We start from the raw sequence: 16,960 nt of genomic DNA, 5'->3' as shown, positions 1-16,960 counted from the left end.
TGTCCCAACAGATGGATAGCTGAAAATGGCCCCAGCATTTACCTGGTCCTTCTTGGCATTTTGGTAGAGTGCTTGTTGTTGTGACTCACGGGAGTGACACCAGCTTCTGGATCGGCTAAAGTCTCTAAAAGGGATGGAGGTGTATTCTGCTTTTAGTAGACTGTGCAGAATTGAAACAAACACCACATCTTGTGACATCTTAAACTCTTCCCCACACTCAGGATCATGAAGAGAGGCAGATAGTAACCCACAAGCCTCAGGTGACCCCGACGATAAGGGGGAGATCCATCCCCTCATCTTAATGAAGAAACCATAGGGCCCTGGTTCTTGTTCTTCATAATTAGTCAAATAACTTTCAACAGGTCAACTCAAATGGAAATCTGGAAATCGTCTCCAAAACAGCCATTTCTTAATATACATTAGGGGTAATAAATCACCATCTCATGATAGATAAGAATTAAAATGAGAGTGTCAACTGGTATAACATCAATAAATCCTCAACAGAAGAGCATGGGTGTGTTTCTTCTGGCTCCAGGAGAATTGTTCAATCTTTCAGCTTATCTATAAGCTTCCTTTCACATGTGAGCAGGTATTATATAACTATTTCTGAATAGAAATCTACTTAGACTAATATTACAGTCAAGAGAAGAGATCTGACCCTGACCCTTGAGAAAAATTCCACAGGGCCTTGGTTCAGGTGTTTTCATAACTGATCAAGCACCTGTGAATAGCTCAGGTCTCAACTAGCTAGAAATAAATTTAGGGGTGTGTGTCATCCCTCAGAGAGCCCAACACGTGGTCTCTGTAACAAGCTACATACTAAGGAGTGCTATGTCTTTCCACCTGTATAAGACCTGTTTCTGCTGTATAAGAGACACTTGCTGCCCAGCTGACCATTTGGAAATGACAGCCCATTTCATGCGTGTCCTGAGAATGTTACAATGCCCTCAGTCAGGTTGACCTGAAAGCCCTGTGATGCCATCACTGCACTTCCCCCAAAGACTCAACAAGAAAAAAAGATGAAATGTGTTTTACAAGTCAACTTCTACTATTCAGATCATCTTACCAAATGCTGGAGGTGGAGGGAGAGGTGGAGGTGGAGGTGGAGGTGGAGGTGGAGGGTGAGGTCCCAGAGACCACCAGGGTGGAGAAGGTGAGGGTGGCCCCAAGCCCATGAATGGTGATGAAGGGCAGCCCATGGGATAGTGCCCCATGGAGGGCACTTCTGGTAAAGAAGGAAATGCTCTGGCAGCCATGTTGACCTGTAGGACAGAAATTAAACTTTTGAGATGTGTTAGGGTAAAAGGTGAAAAATCCAACACCAACACCAACACTAACATAGCTGAACCACAATGAAGCAGGAACAGTGCCTGTCTCCTTCCCTTCCACCTGGTTTCAACAGGGCAGCATCAGTGCCACAAAACTCCACCCTTCCCACTGGGTCCCACCTAGACCTTACAGGAGTTTGAGGAGCCAAGACAGAAATTTCTGGCAGCATGCATGTTACTGGCTGTGTTTGCAAATGGAGGAAGGAAGTGGCCGGTCCTAGAGGATCAGAAAGATAATTCCAGACTACTAAAGAATGTCTGTTCCACACACCCAGGCATCTATTTCCAGGACTACTCTCCATCCAGCCCTTCACCACCTCAACAGCTCCATCTTGGAATATTAAGAGCAGAAATAAGGGTGGGAAATTATGATTTCATAGCATTCATTTAAACCTTTAGTCCATGTGCAGTTAATTCTTATGAGTGGTTTAACCCCAGAGACTCATGAGAGAAACTTGTACAGGTCTTTCATGACCGAGCTCTGATTCCCAGAACTCTGCAAGGTAAGGATGGCCAGCCACACCCTGCTCTAAATGTAAGGAAACAGGCTCTAAGAGGAATGAAGGTAAAAGGCTTGCAAAAGGTGAAGCAGGAGTTGATACCAGCTCTGCCTGCAAGGTCCTGCTGGCAGCCTCTGCTTACCTGGCTCCCTCTCTGGACCTGCTGTCCTAAAGCACAAGATCTGTGGGGAGATGACATCCCTAGAGCTTACAGGGGAATTGGGAAAGTGTTTTCTGCAGGAACAGTGCCACCTACGGGAGTCAGTTAGGAAAAGTTATAGATAATATGTGAATTCACAGGTAATGCCAAATTTTTACGTGCACTGTGACACACAGGCTAATTTTGTCCCATGGAAAACTATGTTTGGAATTTGAAATGACAGAATTAAAATGAATATGTTCTGATATCAAAGTGGAAAAGACAGTTAGGTATAAATAAAAGATGCCAGCTATAACAGCTACAGAGGCCATAAAAGAACCTGGTTACATGAACATGGCTTCAGCTCTTTTCCAGAAACTGGCACATCAGACCTGACTTTGACTCTCTATTCCTTCAGTTCCAGTGTACATTTTCTACTGCAAATATGTCTTCCCTGAGAATTCATATTTTTACTACTTGAACAGCTTCAGTGACTCTGCAAAAGCACATTTCCCAAAAGAGATGGGAAAACGGGTGAATTATGAAATTTAGAAAAAAATAACCTTCGAATAAGAGCATTCAAAATTGCACCTCTCAGAAAGTTGGGCTTTTCATGTTTTTCAGTTAGTGAGGATTACAATCGATGTTCTAAACAGGTTAATGACTAACTCTGGACAGAAAAGGAGTAAAAGAACAACAACACTACTGTTTCAGTTTTCAGGAACATTCCCATGAAAGGAGGTCTGGAAGAAGTGAGCCAGGCCAGGAGACGTAAGTGTGGAGTGAGATGTCATCCTCCTCATATTTCCACAAACACACAGTGACTTCCCTGTGGTCCTCAGCCTCTAAACACTTATGGCTGCTGGAGGCACCACCAAAGATGACAAACAAGCTAAGAACAGAGAGGCCCATAGGCTCTTGGCAAAGAGTTTTACTCTTTGTAAAGTAAATAACTCCATAGATATATGTCAGAACGCACAACCTTGAGACAAGACCAGGAGAGAGTGCCGTATAAAGAGACAAAAGATTCCAGAGAGAGACTTACAACTGAAAATTGTCACATCATTTCCTTTGACCTTCTCTGTGCCCATAGTAGGGACAGAATTCTTGTTCCTCACAGAAGCTGCACCAGGTTCTGCATTTGATAGAGGCCAAAGAAGGGATGGAGGTTTCTTCTGACTTGCATAGACTGGGTGGAAAAAAAAAACCTCCGTACCTTCCTCCACCATATTACACTGCTTGCTACAATCAGGTCCCTTACAAGAAGCAGAGGGTTTTCCACATGGCACAGGTGACTGCTTGGGACTCAGGGGAGCCTTGAGGAAGGCACCAGAAGGCTTTCGTTAGATATTTGATAATCAACCACCTGTGGATATGTCAGGGCTCAATTCATTGGAAATCAACACTAAAAGAAGGGTTTCCTAATACACATCATGGGAAAAGACAATTTATCACAGATTAAAAATGAAAATAAGAATGGCTTAGTTAGGATAATGTCGGTAAACATCCGCATGAAAGCACACTGTCCTTTTCTACAAGGCATGGGTGGGATTTTTGAAGTGGTTTACTGTATACATCATCTGCCTTATGTATCTGACAAGGGATTATGTGAGGATTCATGAACAGAAATTGCCTTGAAGAGACTAATGCTATAGTAATTAGGTAAGGAAAGGTTAATTCCATGTGTGGAATGACCTGCAAAGCTTTAGAGTTACACTAATAAAATATTAGAGGAGTGAAATTTCACAAGGATTTACTTTACTAATGGAGTACTATAGTTCACAATACAAAAAAAAAAAAAAACTTTTAAAGAATAAAGAGACCTCTAAACAGAGGAAAGAAATGTCTGCTTTCTTTATAGAAAGCATATTTTCTATAGAGCATTTATCCAAAAGCCAAATCAAGGAAGCTCATTGGGACATACAGCCTGCAATTCATGCTGTTGTTCACGTTATTCATGTGAAACAAAAGAAACAGCCTTCAACATTGTCTCAAGGTGAAAGGGGGGCTGACCCATGTCCATTCTAGCATCCACTCTCCAGTTAAGTGTAACTGGGAGGTTGCAGGGGGGCCCACAATCATTGGAGGGGCGTGAGCTACACCACTCACAAGGGACAGACCCAAAGAGCCCTGCTGGCTGGGGGCATCTGAGGGAAACAGTGTACTGTCACCACTTTGAGACAACTTTGCCCTCTAGTAACCACCTGGGACTGTTTGCAGGAGACCAAACAATTACACCCACGGGAACAAGAAGCCAATTGTGTGGATGTTGCCACAGAAGTTAAACTACTGCATTTCACAATGTGCTCCATACCTCTCCATGGAGGGATCTCCCTATCAGGTCCTCTTGCCATTGGTTTGTGCCTCCTGAATTCCTCTGGAAGCCTCTGTCTTTGGATGACTTCCAGTCTTGAAGATCGAGATGAATCAGTTTCACTAAGAGTTACCACACCCAGGCCTCCACTGGACACCGAACGGTTTAGCCTTTTTAAAAACCTCACAGCAGCCTTAAAATAAATATGTCAAAATCCTGTACCTGCACTTCAAGTAGGCCACCTCCCTGCTCTGCTCTGCCACCGCCCTCTGCTGATCATGAGCCCTGAGGTGGGAGAGAGAAACACATCCACGTTCAGCTATGGCAGGGTGTGCACAAGAGGAGGAGAGAAAAACATTCTTACTCAGTTGTCCTGAGCTGCCTTCTCACAAACAGCAATCTGAAAGAGTCAGCACATCAATAAAAACCCATGTGGAGAGATTCAGTGGCCCATTATGATCATCTGCATTAGGTGCTGAAGCACTCATGAACTACTGGGCAGAGTGCAGATACCTGATGGCCGAAGGTGAGCTCTGACTGCTGCAGCTGTTCTTGTGTTTCTTCTACTCTTCTCCTGGGTGTGCAATGGCTTTCATCAGATGAAGCACCATGTTGAGGGTGATGTTAATTGGCCCAGGTTCCCAGTATAGTAACTGAACTCTTATACACACAACCCAATCATATAAGACACATTTCACATAAGGAGGAGAGTACAGAAAGCTCAAAGCCATTGCTACATCATCTTGGATTTATTATTTGATGCCTGTGGTGCTCCATATTGACACAGTCTCCTTGACTGTGGTGACAGCTCCCTAATTCTGCAATGAGGATCTTTCATTGTAAAATTCAAATCTTTTCTTTGTATCCTCATCATATTTCTCATGGTTACAACAAGTGGGTCTCTCAAACGGGATGGTCATACTTGTCAATGTGATTCATCCTCCACCAAACTGCTTCCCGAGGTTTGTAATCATTTCCAGCACCTCCAGAAACATGTTCAGGAATCACATTTCCACATAGCCTGGCCAGCACCAGGGATCAGGAAATCTTTAGTGACTTAACTTGTTTAGATTAATATTTTTAATTTAACATCTGGAAAATGTCACATTTCTCTTGAAGTGTCTATATAAATAAATGTCTCCTGAATATTTGTGTATATTTGTGTGCTACTTGGGTCTAACTGTACAAAGTTTCAAAGTAATACAATGGGTGTCGTGTGAGATGCTGGCAGGAGCTGAACTCACTTGTAGTTCCACAGCTCTTCTGCAGCTAATTTCAGTTTCTCCTCTGTGGCTGACAGCTGCTTCTCCCCTTTCACCTGCTCCCGTTCTTTCAGTCGCAGCTTCATTAAAGGGAAAGAAACATAGATTACCTGGTAGCCCATGTGAAATTATGTCTTTCTTCCCTCCCTGAAATCTGAAGGCAGGTCTCAAATGTGCCCTCTCCCATTCCCCGTAAATGCACAGATCCACAAACACAACCAGGGGAAAGCATTGATGCCCCCTATTAAGGGACTAAACAAATGGAAACTCCAGAATGCTGGCAAGTCTTTGGCAACTCTGAGCTTCTCTTCATAGCTCTCTATTCCTACTCATCAATACATCACATAAATATAAAAAGCCCACACGAGGTGCTCAGGCTCTTGTGATTGGGACAGCATAAGCATATTTCTTTGCAGTGTACAAAACCAAGCCTGACCAACTCATCACAACTAAACACACAAGGATGATGCAGGGGTTCCTGACTTGTCTGATTTCTCCCAAGAGCCCTGAACTCTCAATCAAGGCTCGGGCCATGACAATGCCATAGAGACATCTTTCTTGGACATGGTGTCATTAACACTGTACAATGACCTACTGGACATTTCTACACTTCACGAGGGAACTCCTGCCACCTGACTCAAAGACATCAGTTGAGAAGAATGCAAAATACACTGATGGAAAGAAAATGATGTGAATTGCCCACCTTCAGAGTATTGTCTCCTGGAAAAGGAATGTGGGGAAGGGAAGGGAAGGGAAAAGAAAGGAAGGAAAACTGAATTCACAGTAATGCCAGCACCTCTGATCTCCTACCAGACATAAACTTCCATCTCATCTGCAGCAAGATACCATCCCAGTACACATGAATTCTCCTCCCAATATTTCCTACCCAATGTCTAGAGTTTAACAACAAAATATATACATATGGCAGTCATGTTGCTACGATGGGGCTGAAATGTAAAGAACAATGAAAATGAACCCTGAGGTTTCCACAAAGTGAAGGAAGGTGCAGATCACAGAAATCAAGGCAGAAGGGAGAAACACAATTCTTTACTGATTACTATGGTAAAAGTACGGTTGGCATTAAATGCGCTCAAAGAAAGAAAATTATCCCCACTGTCTGACACATCTTTTCTTACAACAGTGTTTGTAACAATTCCTGAAAGTCTTACTCTTCTGTGAGCTTCTGTGAGCTTCTTTGTCCACACATTCCATCACAAACATCTACATTCTTCTTCAGCATGTCCCATTCGGGGTCCTTTGCCCCTTTCCCACACCTAGGTGCCTCACAGTTGTCCCCCAGTTCTCTTTTGCTGCCTGTCGAGCATAAAACAGTGTACCTGGGGGTGTGCACCTGTTCCCATGAGTGTGGCGATGAGGGGGGAGAGGAGAAAGAACAGGATTCCCAAGGCAGGAAGCCACTTTTTACCTTCCCAGAGCAAACTCATTCTACCAACTGCGGTTTTCTTCCCTCTAAACAACACCTCTTCCAGGTTTATGAGACGTCAAGACTCTCTGCATGAATCCTTGATGCATGCACTCGTATCCCCTGACGTTAAGACAGACTTGAGAAAGGTGAAGAACGTGAGTGTACTTACCACTACTAAAATGTATACTTAAAAGTTTATGCTGGGAAACTTTCTAATGCATGTGTTTTACCACAGTTAAAGAAGAGAAACTTAAAAAGGAAGTAATGGTGTTCATTTCTGATTTATATAACAGTTGATGGTAATTTTTTTTACCTGATTCTTGTGTACCTTAAGCTGAGCATTTTCTGTCTGCACAGGCTGTATCTTCAGACTTCGATCTCACTTCCTGTTCTTCAGACTTCAATTTCACTTCGCTGGTATGAACTTCATTAAGGGAGAGGTGAACCTGAGCAAAACATTCTCTCTAGTGACTTCTTCCCAAGAAGAAGATCACTCAGTAGATAACATATAAATTGAATATTCTAAGATATGAAAAATTCGTTTTTCTTCAAAGCTAAAGTGTACAATGGAAATCCTGCAGGAAATAGAGGGAATTTACTTCTGAAACTTCTGAAGTGTTTACTAAATTAGCACCTTTCAAGTTCTTTATAGATTTTTCCTTTCCCCGATTTGCAAGTAGGATAGAAACAAAACGTGTACTAGGCTTTCCAAACAAACACTGGACAATGTGTCACAAAGAAGCATTGTCAATAGCACATATCCCACAGTCAGTCCCTGTATCATTAAAAACAGTCAATCCAGTTTGGGCCAAAGAGAAAAGCCAGACACATAAAGAAATGAAGGATGAAGAGAACAGTGGAAGGTGTAAATGATTCAGAGCAACTATGTTGGTTTTGAGACAATGGAACTGTAACTGGATGACAATGAAAAAATGAAGAAAGTGTAAAATCTTTCAAGCCAAACAGCCCAATGAATGACTTTTCTTTATGGAATAGAAATATTGTCACCCGATTCTCTTTCAAAATTCTCTGCTCTGCATTAAGAGGACCAGAACTGTTCAACATGGCAAGAAACTTCTAGTGCTCTCTCCCAGCAGCAGTGAATGATATAAAAATTAAGCCAGGGTTATGAAAACAAATTCTGCCTCACTCCTATATAAAAGAGGTACTGTGGTGTTACTGCTTCAAACAGCAGTGAACAGCGTGGAAGGTTGAGGGGCTCAATTCACCTAATGACCAGAAGGGCACAGACATCAAATTATGGTAACTCAGGAAGCCCCGATTCTTGACATTCTGATTTCTCTCAGATTGCAACGAAGCATGCGCACTTGGAATGATGTCATTGAAAAATTCATTAGTGCGCTCAAGTGTCTCACTGTTATTCTTCAACAAAACACATAGTCATCAGGAATACTTACTCATTACTTTTACTTCCATTTTTAAGGGACAAAGAAGGGATTTTAATACTTTAATTTGTGTTTTGAGAGAGAGACAGAGCAAGTGAGCATGGGAAGGGCAGAGAGACAGAGGCAGAGAATCCCAAGCAGGCTTCCCACCATCAGCATGAAGCCCAATGCAGGGCTCAAACTCACGAACCATGAGACTATGACTTGAGCTGAAACCAAGAGTTGGATGTTTAACCGACTGAGCCACCCAGGCACCCAGGACAAAGAAGGGATTTTTATCTTACATCTATGTGCTTCGTAAGAGGGAAGCTTATTTTGCCATATTGTTTCCTGAGCACATTTCTTTGCTCCGTTGATCTACACAAATACGTAATAAAGGATTCAGAATTCAAAAATATTAATTATGCTGACATAAAAACCTATCTCTGGTGGGTAAGTCATTACAGAAATAAAAAATGTGGTATTTTACATATGTGATGATTACTTTGAATTTAGCCTGTTAGAGAATGGAATGAAATGGAACATCAGGATGAAAGAGGAGATGGCAAAATCAGTGAACCAGAAGTGAACATAATTCCAGGTGAAATCAAGAAAATGAAAAAAAGGGGGGGGGATGGTTATACCTTCTATTCACAAATGGATATGTTTTCTGCACGTTTTGCATTTTCCTTAATGTAGTACTTAATCTTATCAGAAATTTGATCTAAATTAACCAAAAAGGTAAAACAGCAATCTCTTAAGATTAGTACCAAAACCAGTAAAATCAAATTACCCATTGTGTCAACAGCAAAGGCACATGATCTGGCACTGTGGTCACATATAACATTTTGGCATTACTGTGGTCCCTGAAGAAAGTAAGTTTTAGTTAGTGGCATTTTATTTTTCTTTCTCTCATTCTCTCCTTCCTCTCTCTCTCCCTCTCTCTCTGTCTCTCTCTCTCCTCTTTTCTTTTTCTTTCAGAGAGAGAGAGAACACATGAGTGGGTGCAGGGTAGGGAGAGAGAGAGAATCTTAAGCATATTCCAGGCTCAGTGCAGAGTCCAAGGCAGGGCTCGATCCCATGACCTTGTGATCATTGCCTGAGCCAAAATCAAAAGTCAGATACACTACTGACTGAGACACCCAGGTGTCCCCTAATATCCCATCATTAAGCAACATTCTTCTTAGAATATATGAAGAGTTCAAACTGCTCTGGCATCACCAGAGGAGAAAAGGAGAAAAACCAAGTATCCTACATACTTATATTCTGTCCTTCATTATCAAATAAACAAATCAGTGTAATTACTTTAAAAACAAGAATCAAAAAGAAAAAATAACCCACCTAATTTCTTCCAGGTTTCCCCCCACCTTCACCCACCCTTTAAAAATAATGAAAGGGGCACCTGGGTGACTCAGTCAGTTGAGATCCAACTTCAGCACAGGTCCTCATCTTACTGCTCACAAGTTTGAGCCCCATATCGGGCTCGCTGCTGTCAACACAGAGCCTGCTTCGGGTCTTCTGTCTTCCTCTCCCTCTGCCCCCTCCTCACTTGCACTCTCACTCTCTCTCAAAAATAAACAAATCCTTTAGATAGATAGATAGATAGATAGATAAACAACAATAACAATAATAAGAGAGGCGGGCACCTGGGCACCTAATAAGTTGATTTTGGTTCAGGTCATAATCTCACAGTTGGTGAGATTGAGCCCCATGTGAGACTCTGTACTCAAAGTGTGGAGGCTGTTTGGGATTCTCTCTCTCCCTCTCTCTCTGCCCCTCCACCACTCATGCATACATTCTCTCTCTCAAAATAAGTAAATAAACATTTAAACAAATACTGAGAGAGAAATTATTCTAAATGTCACTTGTTTGGCACTCAGAGGCCTCCAACGTCTTTCTGCTGCTCCAAGGGTCCCATCCATGAGAACCAGGGTGGGATGCTCACTCAGGTGCATATGGCCTTGGAATCAAACACACTTGGGTAAAATCTCAGCTTTACTACTCACTAGCTAGAACCCTGGATAACTCCCCAAATCACAAGATGGTGAAAACCCAAGATCCAAACGTTACCACCTGCATCACTGGTAAATACCATGCAGGAAACACTCACCTTACACGTGGATAGCACAAGGACAGCACGTAGAACAGGGCCCAGCACTCCAGAATCTTCTGACAGGCATTGAATTCTATCATTCGGTTCCAAACGGTAACCTTACCTTCTATTTGTACAATGTGAGAGCTCTGCTGCCCTGAGGTCACCCTTCTCTATACCAGCAGTGCTGTATTCCCCATAGCAACACCAGAATTTGAGGACCCGCTATGTGCCGGGTCACTTAGTCAGCACAGTCCATGAAGCCCATACACAATCCATTAGCCCCATTTTGCATCTTGTTCACTTCCGCTCAGTCTCCACTGACATTAGAGGCTCTCTCCACCCAGGACTCATAACACATGTTTTAAACCTCTTTAGTGATACACACGTGGTGTGGCAATATCTGACTTCTTCTCTAAGCCTTGAGCTTCTTGACAGGCTCAGATAGTGCCTTAATCTGTACATTTCCCCCAGTGGGCAGGTCATGCCAAAATACTCCTGCCACTGTATTCTTAAACATTTAGGACCAGAGTTAAACTCATCCACTTCTCTCTAATTGTCTGATTTTTTCCTCTACTTGGTCACCTGTGTCAGTTGTCTCAGGCAACTCAATCTGTGTTGTCACTTAGGATGCAAACAAGGAGGCTAAGTGGCTAACTAGTTAAGGGGCTAACTAGACTTGATAATCAATGTCTTTACTTCTAGCTGAATTAGAAACCACAGTGAATGGCTGTATTAAGAAAAGATTACAGGGCACCTGGGTGGCTCAGTCAGTTGAGCATCCAACACTTGATTTTGGATCAGGTCATGATCTCATGGTTTGTGAGATCGAGCCCCACGTCAGGGTTTGAATATTTTAAAAAGAGATTTAAAAAAGAATAGATTACAAGGAAAATAGAAGCCCAAAAGCTTACCTTCATATAATCGACTCTTTACCTAGAAGAGGGACAAAGAAAATTAAATTTGATATAGAAACAATATTTTTTATAAAAGTATAGTTCATGTCAAAAAAGTCAAAATCATAATCCAATGTGGTATTATAATAAAGGTGTGGTTCAGCAAAATAAATTATTTTCTTAAGTGTTGCAATTCTAGTATAGTTAATATACAGTGTTATGTTCGGTTCGGGTGCATGTATTAGGATTCAACAGTATTGTACATTACTCAGGGCTCATCAGGGTAAATGTACTCTTTAATCCCCGTTACCTATTTCTCCCATCCCCCCCCACCAACCTCCCCTCTGGTAACCATAACTTTGTTCTCTAAAGTTAGAAATCTGTTTCTTGGTTCGTCTATTTTGTCCACATTTGCTCATTTGTTCTGTTTCTTAAATTCCACATGAGTGAAATCATATGGTATTTATCTTTCACTTAGCATTATATCCTCTATATCAATCCATGTTGTTGCACATGGCAAGATTTCATTCCTTTTTATGGCTGAGTAATATTCTTGTGTGTGTGTGTGTGTGTGTGTGTGTGTGTGTGTGTGTGTGTATTAACGTATATATCACCTCTTCTTCATCCATTTATCTATGGATGGACACTTGGGCTGCTGCCACAATTTGGTTATTGTAAATAATGCTGCAGTAAACATTGGGGTGTGTCGTAGACTATAAGTCTAAAGTTCTTTTGGCCAGCAAAAGAGCAGATGCAGGATTCAAACAAGAGATGGCTAATGTCCAGGAAAAAGACAAGAGCCCCAAATAAGGGTTCTTGCCTCATATTTATTCATATCAGAAGGCTTGCAAACATGATGGGGCATACAAAGAGACAAAGAAACTAGGAACATTAACTTGTGGATGTGAGGGTGGGGGAAGGGGATTTTGAAGATATACAGTGTTTGGGGTTTCAGTCAATATAAAACAAAATCCAGGCACCAGGCAGATGGGTAGATGGTTGTTAACAGCAGACAGGAGGTGCCGTGCCTGTTTTTCTTTCTCAGCCTAGGGGATGAGACAGATAGGGGGAATAACCTCAGGTTAATAAGCCACCTTTTCTTTTGTTAACCATCTCCACTCTGGGCTGCTTTGCCTGAATTGCAGTGGTCCAAAGTCCAATTCACCAATTTGCCTAACCTGGCCCTATTCTCCTATGAAAGCAGCTTTCTGCTATACTATTAAATTTGGGGTGTTTTCACCCTGAATATCTAATCTTGTTATTTCTGTGTATTGGCCACCTTTGCACCATTTCTATTTCAGTCCTTTGCCTCTCTATATATATTTGGGGGCTCAGCACCCCCTCCCTATTTTGGGGTATCTTTGCACCTCCCTATTCCTGGCACCTTTGTTCCTCCATATTCTCAGAGTGTCTTTGCACCCCCCCATTCTTGGGGGGCCAATCTGGTTTACCCAAACTCGGTTGTATTATCTTAACTATGTATTTCTTTGTGCCTTGTTGACCCATTGGTGTAAGCCCAGGGGATTCCTAAACTCATCCCGCACAGGGATACTTATATCCTTTAGAAGCAGTTTTTTTTTTCTTTTGTATTCTTTGGGTAAATACCCAGTAGTTCAATTACTCCATCACAAATTAGTTCTATTGTCAATTATCTGAGGAAATTCCATACTGTTTTTCAAAATGGCAACAGCCATTTGCATTCCCAGCAAAAGTGCATGAGGGTTCCTTTTTCCCCACATCCTCGCCAACACTAGTTTTTTTCTTGTCTTATTGATTTTAGCCGTTCTGACAGGTGTAAGGTGATATCACGTGGTAGTTTTGATTTGCATTTCCCTGACCATGAATGATGTTGAGCATCTTTTCATGTGTCTGTTGGCCATTTGAATGTCTTCTTCACGGAAATGCCTGTGACTTCGGCCAATTTGTAAATTGTATTATTTGTTTTCTGGCTGTTGAGTTGTATAATTTCTTTATATATTTTGGGTACTAATCCTTTATCAGCTATGTCATTTGCAAATATCTTCTCCCATTTAATAAGTTGCCTTTCAGATTTGTCGATTGTTTATGTCGCTGAACAGGAGTGATTTATTTTGATGCAACCCCAATTGTTTTTGTTTTTATTTCCTCTGCCTCAGGAAACACTCTAGGAAAATGTAGTCATGGCCTAGCATACTAAAAACTTAGAAGTAGAATGAGCTATAGAAAGAATTTCCTTTCTACTTGCTGATATTTCAACAATCATTTCTATGGAAGAGAATTAAGCTAGATATCTTTTGACCAAAAGCTCTGTTTCCATTCTATTAAACAGATACCAAACTACTAATCTTCAATAATGAAAATAGCAGACTTACTTTAATTTAATTACCAATGCACCATTTACTTGCAATTCTTTTTTGTCAAGTCCAATAGCCATAACAAACTCTAGGACCACAAATATTTCAGAGATTCAGAAAAAAAAGTAAAGGCAAAATCTTTACACTAAAAGATGCCTCTGACTCACCAGAAACACTGGAGAAATGTCTCCTGCAGTTGGCTATTTCCTGAACTGACAAACAATTCTATCAAATCAGGTCCTATGATTTTTCTCACATCACCAACAAGGTTTTCAAATGAGAAAGGAAGTGGGAGATGGCTAGAGAAAACACACAAGCAACAACAGAAATGAAAACAAACGTTTCCAGAAAGTGCAAAAAGTGCTTCCTTGACCAGAGTCACTCCCTAAGACATTATAAAATTATAGCAGGTACTTGAGACGTCACAGAGTGATCTGAACAAAGTAAACGAAATCATAGGAAGTATGTTCTCAGACCACAAATCACTCAAACTAGACACCAAGAACAAAAAGTTCTTAGTTGGACCATGACAAAAAAATGAGATTAAACAACAACCTTCTCAAAAAGACATGGATTCGAGGGGAGTTGGGTGGGGGGATGGCTGAAAGAGGTGAGTAGATCAATAATACACTTGTGATGAACACGAGAAATGCATGAAATCACTGAATCATACGGAACACCTGAAACTGATATTGCACTGTATGTTAATTATAGTTGAATTAAAAAAAAAAAAGTCCATGTAGGTCAAAGAAGACATTTCTACAGAATTTTTAACGTATTTAGTCTAAATGATAATGAAAATTGAACATATTAGAGGGAAATTTGTAATACTGAGTGCATATAAAAGGTCCAGCTATAAAATTTTCTGCTTAATTATGATTACAAGTCTATCTAAAGGTACTTTAGTATACTCACAGCAAAAACAGTTCACTGGAGGTAAATTAGACAAGCATTATTTCCCATGGAGGCAGGAATAATACTATGTTTCCAGTGAATTTCAAACACATCAGAGCCAAGAGGGGAATGGTCAGGCAAAATATGGACAGGCTGAAATAATATTGGAGATGATGAGGAATCTTATATATCTGTCATATCTTATACATCTTATACATCTTATATATCTTATATCTAAGATTTCTTATATAAGACAGATATCTTATATATCTGTCATAAACAATCATCTTTATAAATCCTCTACCAGCCTCCAGGAGGTTAATAAGCACACCTCTCAAATGTCCCCTCATGGAAGAGCGAGAGGACAGATGGCTTACAAAGGAGCAGGTACAAACTTGTGGGGGTGATGACTGTGTTTGCTATCTTACTGTGGTCATGGTTTCATTGCTGCTTACATATGTCAAATATCAACGAACTGTATTCTTTAAAAGGATGTTGTGATTCTATACAAATTATACGACACTGAAGCTGTAGGAAAGATGTAATAGGCAACACTGAGAAGTTTTATTTTGCTGACAAAACATATTTCAACTGTGTTTTAATAGTAAGAATTTGTAAGCCAATATATAATAGAAAAATTAAGAAAATGCAAGTTTATAGTAGATAAGAAGTCAATGACTTCTAGTGTACATTCACAAAGTACCTGGATAAAATCCTTTGGAATATCTCCAAACTATGCCCCAAATTCATGGAAGAATGAAAGAAAGTAAAAACACAAAATGTACTAGAGATACAAATGAGATTGTTCTAGAGAAAGATGTTTATAGATATGGATATATCTGAGAGAGACGGGCAACTGCTATGATAATAATATGGGATTATTCTTCCAAGAAAATAAATTACATATTATGGTTCACTTTTTGATGTTTTCATTCAATGTTCACTTTGATTCTGAATCACAGCTCAAAATGTCAGATTTCTGAGGCACATAAAGATTTGCATAATGAGGTGATCGTGTATATTTTGATAATATCTTTGGGATTTTAAGTTACCTGAACACACATCTCCAAATAACCAATGAAAGGAATTCATGTTTCTATTTCATGGTATTGTGCTAAAATCAATCAATAGCAACTCTGAAAATTGATCTCTCAAAGAATACAAAATTCCTGAATATGGTCACCAAAACAACAGAACACATCTCATTCTACAAAAACTGGACTTAAAAGTATTTTAGGAGCAAAACACTCACAATGCAATTCACACTAATTCACATACCAAGCTTAATTTTGTGCAAAGGAACCTGTCTAGAAAGTAGCCTCTGAAATGTATAACACTTTCATCTTGAGCTCTCAGAGATGAGGTCACAAAAATGTGTAACAGTGGGAAATCCCACTGTCTTTGACTAGCCACCGTCTGAAAGAAAGAAGTAGCTGTAAGCACAATGGTTGATCATGGGGCTCTAATGCACCAGACAGACGCCATCTTTTCATGAAGGTAAAACGTCTTTGGCTGTGGGCACTGTTGGTGCATCTGGCAGCTGTCTGACTGCTGATATTGGTAGTTGATGCTGAACTAGATTAGATCCAATGGGGCCAATAACACTAGGTTCTCACAGTCAATGGCCATGAGTAGGTGGAGGTGGGAAATGCAAGACAAGATAGTTGATGGAAGAATTCAGAGATGAGGTAGGGAGAGAGAGCTGAACCAATCTGTGAGAGGTAGCCTAGGTACAGGGGGAAAATTCTCATAAAGATGATCAAGAATTTTCCTCCTTCAGAGTCTCAAAAGAAATAGAAACGATTCTATTTAGATGGGAGGCATTCGTGTGGAATGATTCTGCCTCAATGCAAGGGTTATTCCTGACTACTGGGACTTTCCAGATCCCACTCTAAGGATCTGGTATATGCCAATCTAAAGAAATCTACTTATCTCTATGGTGTTCCCTGTCTGTCTGTCTGTCTGTCTCACTCTCCTAGGGGTACAAGTTTTGCTTTTCAATATTACAGTGAAATAGTCACACTGGGTACCAGGTATTTCATTATATTTGGACAATACTAAGGACATTCAGAACCCTTCTTGCTTTGAGGAAATCAACACTCTGCACATACTTAGCTAAAGAAAGGACAACAATTCTTTCACTTCCTGATCATGTCGCTCCTCGTGATTTTCCTATTGTAAATATCCAAGCAAGATGCAGCCACTTAGTTTCTTCTGGGCTTATGAGGCTCCCGTCAACACAGTTGGACACAGAATCTCTGGGGACAGCCTCCAAGACCAGAGACAAAGGGATGACTCAGAAGTTGCTAAAAGCCCACAAACCAGGAAGCACAGAGCCCAAAGACATTTCACTTTTTAACACTCTAGTGCCAACACCAATGCTTCAGTTAC

At 40.8% G+C, this 16,960-nt stretch overlaps 1 long non-coding RNA gene across 3 annotated transcripts in view; it reads right to left on the bottom strand.

The window, feature by feature from the left end:
- Positions 1-16,960, bottom strand: part of LOC125910928 (uncharacterized) — a 57,861-nt gene that overhangs the window by 12,059 nt on the left and 28,842 nt on the right. For all 3 annotated transcript variants that reach the window (XR_007454214.1, XR_007454212.1, XR_007454213.1), the window contains exons 3-8: positions 11,361-11,382; positions 7,283-7,415; positions 5,526-5,623; positions 4,504-4,566; positions 1,067-1,262; positions 43-124 (exon numbers count right to left, since the gene is read on the bottom strand). This is a non-coding gene — a long non-coding RNA (uncharacterized LOC125910928). The remainder of the gene's footprint in view (positions 1-42; positions 125-1,066; positions 1,263-4,503; positions 4,567-5,525; positions 5,624-7,282; positions 7,416-11,360; positions 11,383-16,960) is intronic.

The sequence above is a fragment of the Panthera uncia genome, chromosome D1 (assembly GCF_023721935.1).
Source record: "Panthera uncia isolate 11264 chromosome D1, Puncia_PCG_1.0, whole genome shotgun sequence".
NCBI classification, from domain to species: domain Eukaryota; kingdom Metazoa; phylum Chordata; class Mammalia; order Carnivora; family Felidae; genus Panthera; species Panthera uncia.
This window is presented reverse-complemented; position numbering and strand designations above follow the sequence as displayed.